This window comes from Mesoplodon bidens (assembly GCF_964165515.1).
Source record: "Mesoplodon bidens genome assembly, chromosome: 11".
Classification (NCBI taxonomy): domain Eukaryota; kingdom Metazoa; phylum Chordata; class Mammalia; order Artiodactyla; family Ziphiidae; genus Mesoplodon; species Mesoplodon bidens.
Window position 1 is genome coordinate 94,356,165 of NC_138167.1, and position 12,557 is coordinate 94,368,721.

Consider the following 12,557-nt stretch of genomic DNA (forward strand, 5'->3'; position numbering starts at 1 on the left):
GTGCATGGCCCCCGCAATTTTCCATTCCCTGTCCTTATGAGACAGGAATTTCAAGGTGGGCTTGTACCCACCTTGGGGGGCAAGGCACAACCGTTAAAAGAATGACACAGCCATTAAGAATAACAGGATATGACAAAAACTGGTTAGAACTCATTAGGCTCAAGGTAGCAGAAGATTTGACTTCCAGAAGACCTTGAGCCTCCTTATACGCTCACTGTAATATATTAGCATACTAAATGACACACCCACGAGCACCATGACAGCTCCGAGGCCGGCCCAATTCCTGGAAATCCCTGCCCCTTCTCCAAAATAGTTAGAATATTCCTCCTACCCATTAGCGTAAAAGATTGCCCAGCCCATAAAAACTAAACTCCCAAGGCGCAGGGCCGCTCTCACCTTCCGAGACAGACTGCATTCTGCCTATGGATAATGTGTCTTTCTAAATAAACCTGCTTTCACTTAACTATGAGCTCACTCTTGAATTCTTTCCCGCCCGAAGCCAAGGACCCTCACTTGGCGGGCTGTCCCAGGGACTCACCCGGGACCTGGGATGTGACCATTCTCTCACACCCCGTTTTCCTGCAACACGTATTTCCCGACATCTCGGCGCTCACGGGGGCTTCCTCAGTATCCCGGCTGGCTCCGCCAATTGTTGGGCTGCACCTCGCTGCAAGCCCTGTACTTGCCCAGCTTCAAGACTGAAGAAAAAGCCCGGAGTCAGCAACAGAGACATCAATGGTTTAATGGATAGGGGTAGCTTACCTGTCTGAAGCAAGGTCCTGGCGCAACACCTCACCGTGTGTGGAGGGCGAACAAGACATGGCAGCAGTCTTCACTCCCGGGAGAGGGGCGGTTACCTGTTTTAGTGGAAATTGACATCAGGTTGGCTCATCCCTCACCAGGGAAACCAGCAGAGGGGCACGCCCGTCACCGCCCCTATGATAAGCTATCATAGTGGGGATGTTCTGATCTAAAGCTAGAACAATCATTAGCTGGGGACTGGGGCAAGTACGTAGGAAGAAAAGGGTGAAGTTATTTATTGGTTTACAGCTTTATTTTTCTCTCGGCAAAATTTCTTGGAGCTAAGTCAGGTTAACAGGTGATCTACAGTCTCTTCTGTCATAGTGGCACAGATGCCTTCAATTCTCAGTTCTTATTTGTTGTCATTCTTCCTCTCCGGCTGGAGGATAGATCATTGTTATCTGGGGAAACAATCAGTCTAGATCTATACCACATTTTGTAAAGTCATGATTGCATAGCAAGTTGCTGGTGGTAGTTAGTTCAACTGCTACACATATCAGGTTTTCTTGTTCTTTTTGTAATATGATCATTTTGGGGGATCACTTGATAGGACGGTGACTGCAGAGTAGGGGATTGTAACCAAAATTGGGGTCGGGCTGCTCGCCACTCAAAAGTCAATAAAGAGGCAAGTTTGGTGGACAGGAAAATTTGCTTTATTTTGGTTGCTGGCAATGGGGGGGGGGCGGATGCCTCTCCAGAGGCCGACTCCCCTCCTCCTACAACCAGTGGGCAAGAGCTTTTATTGCTGAAGGGAGGGGGCTCCATGCAGAAACAGCACAGTTGGCTCTGACAGTCATCTTGATATTGGTCATGCGATGGTCTGATCAGCGCCATCTTGATTGTTTTAAGTACAGTTAGTCTTCAGTCCCAGGGTCGGTTTGTTCCCATTTCCTTGAGGCCCATTCTTGGAATTGTGGCAGCTTAAGTCATGGCTACAGCCTGGCCATCATGTAGTTAACTTCTTCCACCTGCTGGGGGTTTCAGTATCTACAAGGCAGCCCACAGGATATGGCTCAGAATATTATCTATAGCCCTTGAGGAGGAACTAAAGTCCTTGACTATGCTTACTGACTAAACTATTATTATTTGGTCTCCTGTGAGTGTTTTCCTTTGTTTCTGCATTTTCTCACTTCTCTGATTAAACTTATTCTTTGGCTAAGGTTTTTCCTAGACAAAAGTTTTTTCCTACGCTGCTCCGTTTCAGTATAAGATGTTGGAGATCACACATTTGAACTGCACCACTCAGACGAATTAGAGGAGCATAATTATAATCAGAGTTTATAGACTTCTAGGGCTAAATCCGAGAGTACCTAAATTAAACAAAGAAAACAGATCCCATCTTCATTCTGAAGAGTCTACAGAACCAGATTTGGAGGTATTAGCCAAATCAATTAATTGCATAATTTCTTCACTGGTTTTTCAGATCTTCTTAGTAATTTTAAAGGTCTCATAAATTTTGTAGAGACGAAGGTACAACAATTTTTTCCTCTCAAATGGCATATCGACAACCTCAAGATGCCAGTCAGTATTCTCTCTAGGGCTTCTCTGTTTCAAATCATCATATTTCCAATCTCATGCAGTTCTTAGTGAGATTGTCTAGCTCCTCTGTCAGTCATTGAACCATGGCAGGTAGGAGCTTCCTCACTTTCTGTGTCTCCTTTAAAGCATAATATGAAAAGCCCTGAGGACAGAGCAAAGCTATCTAGAATTTCCATTGAGTGACTAAGGCTTTGAACCTGAAATTGAGGCCCAGTGTTTTTCCTTCTTGTATCAAGTTATAAAGTGAGCTCTTTTGCAAAGAGGGAGAAATAGGGAGCCAAAATGGACCCTGTGTGATATCAGAGATCATCCTGAAGACAGACATCACTTTACTGAGATAACTAGACCCTGTCCAGCTTTTTGAGAGTATCCAATACATTATTATTATTATCATTATTATTATTGCCATAAATTCAATACCAGGCTTTCGAGTCTACCCAATGATGTGGTCTTGGCTATAATATCCCTATGGGGTATCTCAGTTTCATTGCATGGTTTCAGCCCCATTCAGAAGTAGTTAGGTGCTAGGCAGGAGATTATAAAGTAGAGACATGATTAAATAGATAAATGGTTAGATCTGACAGGGAATCAGACGCTTACATATTAAGCCTTCTTTGTAAGGTCTGTAAAGGTAACAGAGGTGAAATGCAAGCCATTTATTTCCTATTTTCTTTCTGAGACTTAACTCTGTGAAAGTTTGGTTATAGAGTCTATTTATTACAAATGGACCTTGGCTATTGTTTCAGTGGAAGCAGAAACCTTCCATTATAGATATTTTATGATAGGGGGTTTTACATTTTTGATTACCTGGACTATTATGTTATCTACCAGATTAAAAAGTCATGTCATGTTTGAGTCTAATTACTGATGAGAGCAAATGTGTTTTTACAAAGGATTGATGCTTAAAGAAATTGGTTGGCACTCAGAGGTAAATGTACTCAAACCAAACAGTTCAATTGTACATTTTGTTTGAATCATGAAAAGATTGCAACCAGGGATTGGACTCATACCAAGGAGTATATGAGGATTCAAAAAGCAATGTGAAGTGTAAAATTTGTAAGTATTACGGTTAAGAAAAAAAACATATTTTTGTAAAAATTCAAAACCTTAATCCAGCAGAGGACAGAAATCATTCAGGAAAATAAAGAACAGAGGCATGAAGATTAAAGCAAGACAATCTGTAGCTCTGGTGAACTAGATCTTGTCCTACAGGTTTTGGGTGCATGCTGTCTTCATCCTACAGTTATCCTCTTGATATGAAGCCCTTGGTTGATGAAGTCTCCTTCTGATGACTATCTGCTTCTGAAGTATTCTTAAGAATCCTTTATTTTAAATCTCTCAAAGGAATAGCAGTCCAAGTATTGAAGTATGAAGCTTTGCATATCTTTAGCTGAGATCCATGAATCTGAGGATCTACACCACAGATTTTAATTGCTATGTTAGTGGTTAGAAGTACCTAATACAGTTGTTTCCAAAGTAGTTCCAAGGCATTTTCCATCTTATTTCTTTTTCAGAAGATAAAATCTCTGAGTTCTATCATGTAAAGTTTGAGAGGATGTGAAGGAAAGGCAGCTTGTCCATGTTGGTGATAAAACTAAATTATTGCATGAGTTCTTTGAAGTAGTTTGCCATATGCTGATGTCTGACTATGTAAGTTAGACTAGAACATCAGAGGAGAAATACCCACCCTCATATAGTGACATGTAAAAACTTTATATGGTGACAATTGATGGGTCTCAGAAAGTATGGATCTCATTGTTATGAGAACATTCTTAGTGAAGTCAAAGTGACAGATAATTTTGCCCACTTGAATTTAAATGTGCCATTGCCTCTCTCTGCTTTGTTAAGGATTGAGTGTAATCTGAACAATAAAGTTTCTAACTACACAACAAGGCTTTCAAAGTTCTATAATATCAGTCCCAGGAAACTGAGTACCTTTATCACTGGAGAAGTAGGTTGGAATTCCCCACACTGAAAACATGAAATTAAGTAACTTTTTGCTACTTCAGAGCCATGTCTCTTTAGCAAGGCTCATGCTGAGAATAAGCAATGATCTGGACATGCTATAAACTCATAGCATATGTGAAATCTATTTGGAAGTGTTCAATGGGACCAGGAGGCTTAGGTTCTTCTTGACCATGTCTCACGCTTATACCGGTGACAGAAATGATAGGCACTGGAGACATACTCAGAAATTTTAGTAAAATTCTCCCACCTCCAAGTGTTGGCTGAGTACAAAGGCTATTTTGTCTTCAATGTTGTGGGTTAATTTTGTGTAAAATATTTGCAAATTTACACTTGAAGACCTCTGCAACCACCAAGGGATCATCTTGGAAGCACTAGAGATTATCCTCCTGTAATGTGCCTCTAGATTTCTCTCAATAACCCTTTTGTCACTTGGCAGATGGTATATATCTATCTAGCCATTTATTTTATTTGGTAAGTCATTTTTTATTTTGGAATAAATCATATCAGTAGCAATGAGATTAAAAAGTGTATGTATAATGAAAACTTACAGTCTGATTCTCTCTTATTCAAAAGGTTGATGAGGACTATGTAAACTATACAAAATGTTGGTCAACATTTATTATCCACTATGGAGGCCATATGATATATCTGACCAGAAACCAGAAAACCTAAATCTTCTAAAAAAGCGTAAATCATTACCTACTTCAAAACTTATCAGATACTTGAGACTGTGGAAGGCACATTTAGATTAAATGAAGTTAGTTTTGCTTGTTCTTAACCCCAGATTTTCTTTTTCATATACAAGAAAAATGATATGTTAGGTTTAATTAATTGGATCCATTAGCAGCAGCAGAATTTAGCAAATAGTTAAATTATGCCAGTTCCACAAAAATGTCATTAGATGCTTAAAATAGGAAATAAGTTAAATTTTTATAATGGCTTGCGTTTAAACAAAATACTCATTCCATGGAGTCAAAGTAAGTCTTTTGGAAGCTCATCCTGGAAAAGGAGATATATTTAGCATTATTAAATTACTGTTGTAAATTTAGTTTAAAAGTTAAGAAATAAATTTAAAGTTTTTTTTTTTTTTGAGGTACGCAGGCCTCTCTCTGTTGTGGCCTCTGCCATTGCGGAGCACAGGCTCCGGACGCGCAGGCTCAGCAGCCATGGCTCAAGGGCCCAGCCGCTCCGCGGCATGTGGGATCCTCCCAGACCTGGGCACGAACCCATGTCCCCTGCATCGGCAGGCGGACTCTCAACCACTGCGCCACCAGGGAAGCCCCAAATTTAAAGATTTTGGGGTTGATAATGCAACTAAAAGTTTTTGGGTAGAGTACAGTGTTGTTATAAGAAGATGGCTATTAACTAAATTAAGAAACCTACAACGTGGAAATGTACTTGGGATATGTTATGGTACACACAAACATCCAAATTTATGACTTTTAAAATATATACATACTTAGAGTAACTGAGTAACCAATTGTCTGTGACAAAACTGATGTCAAGTAGAAGTAAATACTTCAGCATGGCAGTGAGTACCTTTTATTTTATCACCCAGTATCATTCAGAGTTTAGAAATGTTTGAACCTTTGAAGAACTATCTGTAATTGAATGTACCTTACCATGATATTGAACTTTTAAATAAGTGATTTCTCTAAATCTTGGTTGCACTTCACTGAAAATCAATGAGGAATCTTTAAATACTCAACAAACAGAATGCCAAGAGTCTCTATTTTTTTGAAGCTTTTGGAGAATTGCAGTTATTGAAAACAAAGTTTACAGACAGAAAGACTTGGAAATGTATCCATAAAAAGCAAATGAAGAAGAGAACAAATTAAATGATAGGAATTCAAACAGTATATAAGATTTAGTTTGAAATTCTAGAATTGCATTTGGAAAAAGTTAATTTTGATAGAGATCTCATTTTTCATTGGTTAATTTAGATTCTGTACAAGAATGCTAAGAAGGTCTATAATTTTGCACGATCTAAATTTGGCAAAACATCTAAAGCAATTACAAATAGAGATAACTTACTTGATAAGTTTTTCATGTAAATCTTTGTCAGAGATAAATTTTCTGACTGCAGGTAAAAATGATGTGCTTATGCAAATATTTACCATGAAATATTTACTCATTTAAATAATATTAGAATTGAGAATATCCTCTTTTTAGCAGAATTTGCTTTGAGCTTATCAGTTATCCCAGTTCTGTAGAGAGAATATTTTCTTAGTGAAAAGTACTGCGATTACAGAAAAGATTCTATTGACGATATCAACATCAAATTTATTAACCCTCTATTTGGTTTTGAAGAAGATTGCAGAGAATTTTATAAAAATATTAAATAATGAGATAATTAAAAATACATTTTTTAGAAAAATACCAGTGATATGGTGTTGGGACAGTTACAACTAAGGAACTGTTTAAAAGCATTTGCCTATGTACCAGTAGTATTTCTGCTGTTTATGCTATTTTTTAGTATTCTGATAATCAAGATAGTTTCCCCCTTTATTGAACTCTTGTGTTATCTTTACTTTCTAAATAGAATTTTAATTTTGAAAATATCTTTCAATAGAATTTTATACATCCACCAGCATAATAAAACCAAACTTTAGGCAAGCAAATAATATTTCAAATATTTATATTAGTATAATTATTTTAGTGACCTGTATTCACTCTTAAAATGCTTTCAGTTTGGACAGTAGATGATATGGTCTCTCCAGCTCATGGGGTAAATAAAAGAGAAAGGTAGGAAATAAAGTTAAAAAGGGAGGCAGTGGTCAAATTATGAAGGACACTGAAGGTGAGGGTAAGGAGTTTGGATTCCATGGGAGAGACAGACAAGGAAAGAATTATTTCTGTCACACATTTAAGGTGCAGGAAATTGAGCTAAAATTGATTTACCCTATGCCTTGAATAGTCTATTACACCATAAGATTCTATTTTTAACATGAAAATAATATGATAATCGTGATGCTCTTCCAACTGTTAATTGGTTGTAGAATCACATACTTTTAGGAAGAATAAGTTTTTCCTGAAAGCTTATTGTATTTTATGAGTTTAGTTTATCACAACGTTGAACTGCCAACACCTTTTTCGGTGAAGATTAATTTTAATCTTATATGATGGCTTTGCCGTCTGGCAAAGAACTTCCATACACTTAGTCAAAATGTGGTATCCACACCTGAATTCAGTTCACCATTTTCCCTGCTTTCCCTATTTGGTTTATTGGATTTAAGGTGTTTGAAAATTCTTTATTCTTTGTCTGAATAATCCTTTCCTTCAGGTGTTTGCCTCTTTATTTCACTCAGGTGTACGGTCTCAACATAATGTGGTGTTCATTCTTATCCAGCAATCTCTCCACTTGTCTTTTGCTTAATGCTTTTTTCTACGTGGTTGACCCATAAGAAATTATCAATATTTGATCCACAGAAACAACAATTTCAAAAGTTTTAACCTATTGCATCTCCTCTTGCTTCTTATCCTTCTTGTCTTGGATACCTAGATCACTTATCTCTTTTCTCTTCCTTCTTCTTCTCCAGTTAGTTCTATGGCATCATTTCATCCAAATAATTTTATTATTTTAACATCCTGGGGTTTTCATAGCATATTAGATTGGCTTCATATTGTATTAGATTATCAGTAAGCAACATTTTTGAGCACTTTCTACATGCCAAATATTTTCTATGGGCTTTACAAGTATCAACTCCTTTACTCCTTCAAAAAACCCTATGAAGGGCTTCCCTGGTGGCGCAGTGGTTGAGAGTCCGCCCGCCAATGCAGGGGATACGGGTTCGTGCCCTGGTCCGGGAAGATCCCACATGCCGCGGAGAGGCTGGGCCCGTGAGCCATGGTCGCTGAGCCTGTGCGTCCGGAGCCTGTGCTCCGCAACGGGAGAGGCCACAACAGTGAGAGGCCCATGTACCACACACACACAAAAAAAACCCAAAACCAAAACAAACAAAAAAACCCCCTATGAAGTAGATGCTGTTATTATCCTCATTTTACAGATGAGGAAACAGTTACTTATGGTTTAAGCAATGTTGCCATAGCCACACAGATAATAAATATCCAAGTCAGAATTTGAACCCAGGTGCTCCTTACTACTATACCATACTACATTTTATGATTAATAAAGGTGGAGGGGGGATTGTGAATTAACACAGTATAGGACACAATAGGGCAAAAGCAGTAATTCCAGTGAAGGGGCTAAAAATAAGTTATTTGGTTTAAATAGGAACGTGTCAAATTTAGACTATTTCTGGCAAACATAACGATCACAGAGGAGTTTTAAAACGATGAAGAACTTTGGGGACTCGGCTTCTGCGGTACACTGTGGAGGTTGTGGAAGCATACTATTGGAAAGAGTTCCATCCAGAGATATTTATTTTGAAAACTATTTAGGAAAGAGTGGGGGCAAGTCTAGTCCCTGAGCTAAAGGACTAAGAGGAAAAAGAAAGAGAATATGCACCATTCAGTAATCTGAAGTATCCTTCAGGGATGTTCCTGCTCAAGGTACCAGTCATCTAAGGGACAAGAGTTGAGGGAAGTTCTGAAATAACAAAAGCCCACGCAGGAGGGGCTCATATAGAGGGGCCAAGTTCCTCACAGAGACATTCCAGAAGAACTGCCATTTATTACCTAGGTTCAATATTTGTTGATGCAGCAGGCAGTTTCTACATTGTTGTTGCTGATTGCATGCTCATCACAATCAGCTGGGATGAGGTTCTGATTGTGATAATTATGACATCGCTAAGAGAATCTTATCACACTTTCAAAATAATCATATCATATTCCAAACATCTCAAATTTATGCATTATGTTATTAATAAATGATAATGTAAAATTCTAAGAAAACAGAAATACCCCTAATAAATCATTGTGTATAGTTATAGGGTATGGTAGAAAATAGATTTGATATGAATGCTGACTCTTTGAATGTGGGTAAATTGAATATGTATGATACTTAGTTGTGTAAAAGTTTAATTTCTGGCCTCATAGCACATAAATCAATTGTAATTTGTTGAATATAGTTTCAGTTCATATATAACTGTAGCAAATGAAAGAAAAGTGAGATAAAGATCCTTAAAGAGACTTTTCTCATGATCCAATTAGATAAAAAGAAGTTGCTTTGCAACAAGAAAATGTTCCACTTTTAGCCTGTAGGAGCTTTAAATCTTGGCAATGATAACATGGTGCACCAAATAATACTAACTTAGGAGTTTTTTCTCTTTGAGCAAGATCAAGAGAAGTTAAATCCTCAAGGTATGTAGAGTCCTAAATTCCTTGAAAATTTAGGGGACTTTTACAGGCAAAATTTATACATTTACTTTAAATCACATGTTTTCCGATTGTCTAAGACAAGTCATATATACAGTATTTGTGTTAAAATGGGCTGCTCTGATACTTTTATATATATTATACCTATTATATAGACTGTATAATAGGGTGATTGCACAGCATTAGGCTATAAATATAATTATTATTACAGCTTATAAATTTATATCAGGATAATTTAAGGTATTTCAAAAATTGTTTTTGACTAATGATATATCCTAGCAGGGGTTGATAGCTTTAGGACACAGTATGTAGGCAGTATGTGTATCTGCTTGTACTGATCAGGGTGAATTCAAATGATAGGAAACTGAGACCATACTTCCTAGCAGCATGCTGCTGAGCTGCAGAAATTTGTAGGCTTATCTTAGTTCTTATAGAAAAAAATTGGGGGAGTTAATAACTCATGACTTGCGGTATTTGGAGTTAAGGGTAGTGGTGAAAGGTGTTAGGATCATAGAAACCAGTCTCCTTTATGCCTGGAGAATTCTGAAATCTCAAAGTTGGCTGATGGTAGGGAAGGCCTACAATCCTTTCAAGTTATGTTTAAATGTTGAAAGTGTTAAACTAGACTTGCACTGTCCAATATGGTAACCTGTAGTCACATGCCTTTACTGAGCATTTGAAATATGGCTGGTCCTAATTCAAATGTGCTAAAAGTGCTAAATACAAATAGGATTTTGAAGATTTAGTATTTAAAAAGAGTGCTATATATCAGTTTAAAATATTGATTACATGATAAAAGGGTAATATTTTGGAATACTGGATTAAATAAAAATACATTAATGAAATTAACTTCAGTTTAAAAAATTTTTCTTTTTAATATTGTTACTGAAAAATTTAAAATTGTATATGTGACTAGCATTTGTGGTTCATATTGTATTTCTACTGGACAGCGTTGAGCTAGCTTAAAGTCTTGCTTCTCTCTTCATTACTCATTCATTTTTTTATTTGGAAAGAGGATAATTGAACTGTTAAGTCTAGGAAAAGGAGCTGACTACCCAGACTCAGTCCTTCCCTCTCTCCATTCTTTGGGAGGCAGCCTGTCCATCAGAAGCATGCCTTATCATCTGCTTTTCTGCCAAGGATTAAGGAACCTGCTCCTGGGGGGAGAAAACTACAGTTTTCCAGCTGTGCCTATGACTGGGTAGGTAATTCCATCTTGTTTGAGGTGATGTATTAGCAGGTTCTACCAGCACAGTTCTAAGCCATTTCCTATAAACAAGTTTTTAAAAATAATAACACATATCTGATCTCCATCTCCATTTTTTTTTTGGATTCCTGTATCTATCATGTAGTTTGATTTTACCTCAGATAGGGAAAATTCTCCTTTATATTAGAACCTCTCAAACTCTTAACAGCTGGAAGAGAGAAGGGATTGCAGAGCAACTGTCTGTATCCTGACAATCAACATGGCACAGATGCATGAGTTTACTGTGTATTAATTGATTGTCATGGAACATAACCAGGTTTGAGCCATCCCAACCTAATATCAATCAAGAGGGTAGAGTCTGGGGCCAAGAGGATTCTAGCAAAAAGAGGCTGAGCAGTAGACTGTCAAGGGCAGGGGCTGGAGAGGCAGAAGATGGGGTTTGATGGGGTGGGAAGCCACAGGAGGTCAGTCAGAGAGTGCCCAACCCCTCCCGTGGAACCGTGCAAATTAGACGCCTGTGGAGGTCTTCCAGAAAATCCGCATTTGAATGCCTGTCTCATCAAGAATCCTAATGGCTGGATTACAACAATACTAATCATTTAAGAGATGGTTTTTCCTTTTCCCCAACTAGTCTCCAGGTCTTAGGTTTTCAGAGAAGAAAGAGAGATGCAAAAGTAGCAGAGTGAGGTGGGAATGACAAACAAGAAAAGTGCAAGAATAGACAATCTCCTCCTTCCCTGCGTACTAAGTCATGGTTCAGGCCTTGAATTGATTGTGAAATCAAATTTTCTGGTGAAACTCTATGAGATATTTTAATGCCTGAAAACACATAGTGAAATGGAATGATATGAGAAAGCAAGAGACCTGTCTGAGGAGTCCTCAAGGAGTAGGAATGGGAGAGGTATTACAGCAGGGATTATTAAATGTTACTCTGCATCAGAAGCACTTGGAGGGCTTGTTAAAATACAAATTGCAGGTCCCATCTCCAGAGTTTTTAATTCAGTAGGTTTGGGAGGGTCTCTGGGGCCTGAGAATTTATATTTCTAAATTTCCAGGTGATAAAAGAAATTTTCCCATATTGAGATATGGGGAAGTCATTCTGGCTTTTACGTGAGTTAACCTGAATGTTATGCTAATTAGAACAGCCTGTTTTTGGCCTATCGAACATATGTTGTACATATGCTTTAATTATTAAAGAAAAGAGCATACTGACCAGAAGTAAAAATTGTCCATGTTAAAAATAAAGATTCAATGCCTCTCTTCCTGGGACGCCAATGCTGGTACTCCCTTGACGATAAGGCTCACTTCCCTGGTGCCAAGGCCACACTGACTCGATGTGTACGTGCTGGTCTACTGTTTTTGGAACCTGGAAGAAATGTATCCCTGACTTGTTTAATATTCTTTATTCTGACAGGATATAAAACTGTGCTGAAAACCATGCTTCTCCAGAGCAGTTTCTTAGAGTAATCTGGGAAATTGGCTGCCAGGCTATCGTCGTCAGTTTGGCTTAAACAAAACTCGTTTCTATTCTTATTATTGATTGTTTATTGATTATTTTCATTGACACAGGTGATATTGATATGAATATTGATAGTTCGGAGACCTACTTTGAGAACCACTGTTAAAGGCAGTAGTAAAACAATTCAAAACAACAATAACAAACCAATCTTTCTGTTTGAATCCATGAAGTTCAGTCTATTTCCTAAACCAGTTTATAGACAAAGATGGGTGTATAAGAAATGTTTATTGAAACTTTATTTGGAGA

General features: G+C 37.8%; 1 long non-coding RNA gene across 1 annotated transcript in view; it reads right to left on the bottom strand.

Annotated features, from left to right (window-relative positions):
* Positions 1-775: 775 nt before the first annotated feature.
* Positions 776-12,557, bottom strand: part of LOC308625576 — a 74,950-nt gene continuing 63,168 nt past the window's right edge. Inside the window, exon 3 of the long non-coding RNA XR_014017119.1 lies at positions 776-857. This is a non-coding gene — a long non-coding RNA (uncharacterized lncRNA). The remainder of the gene's footprint in view (positions 858-12,557) is intronic.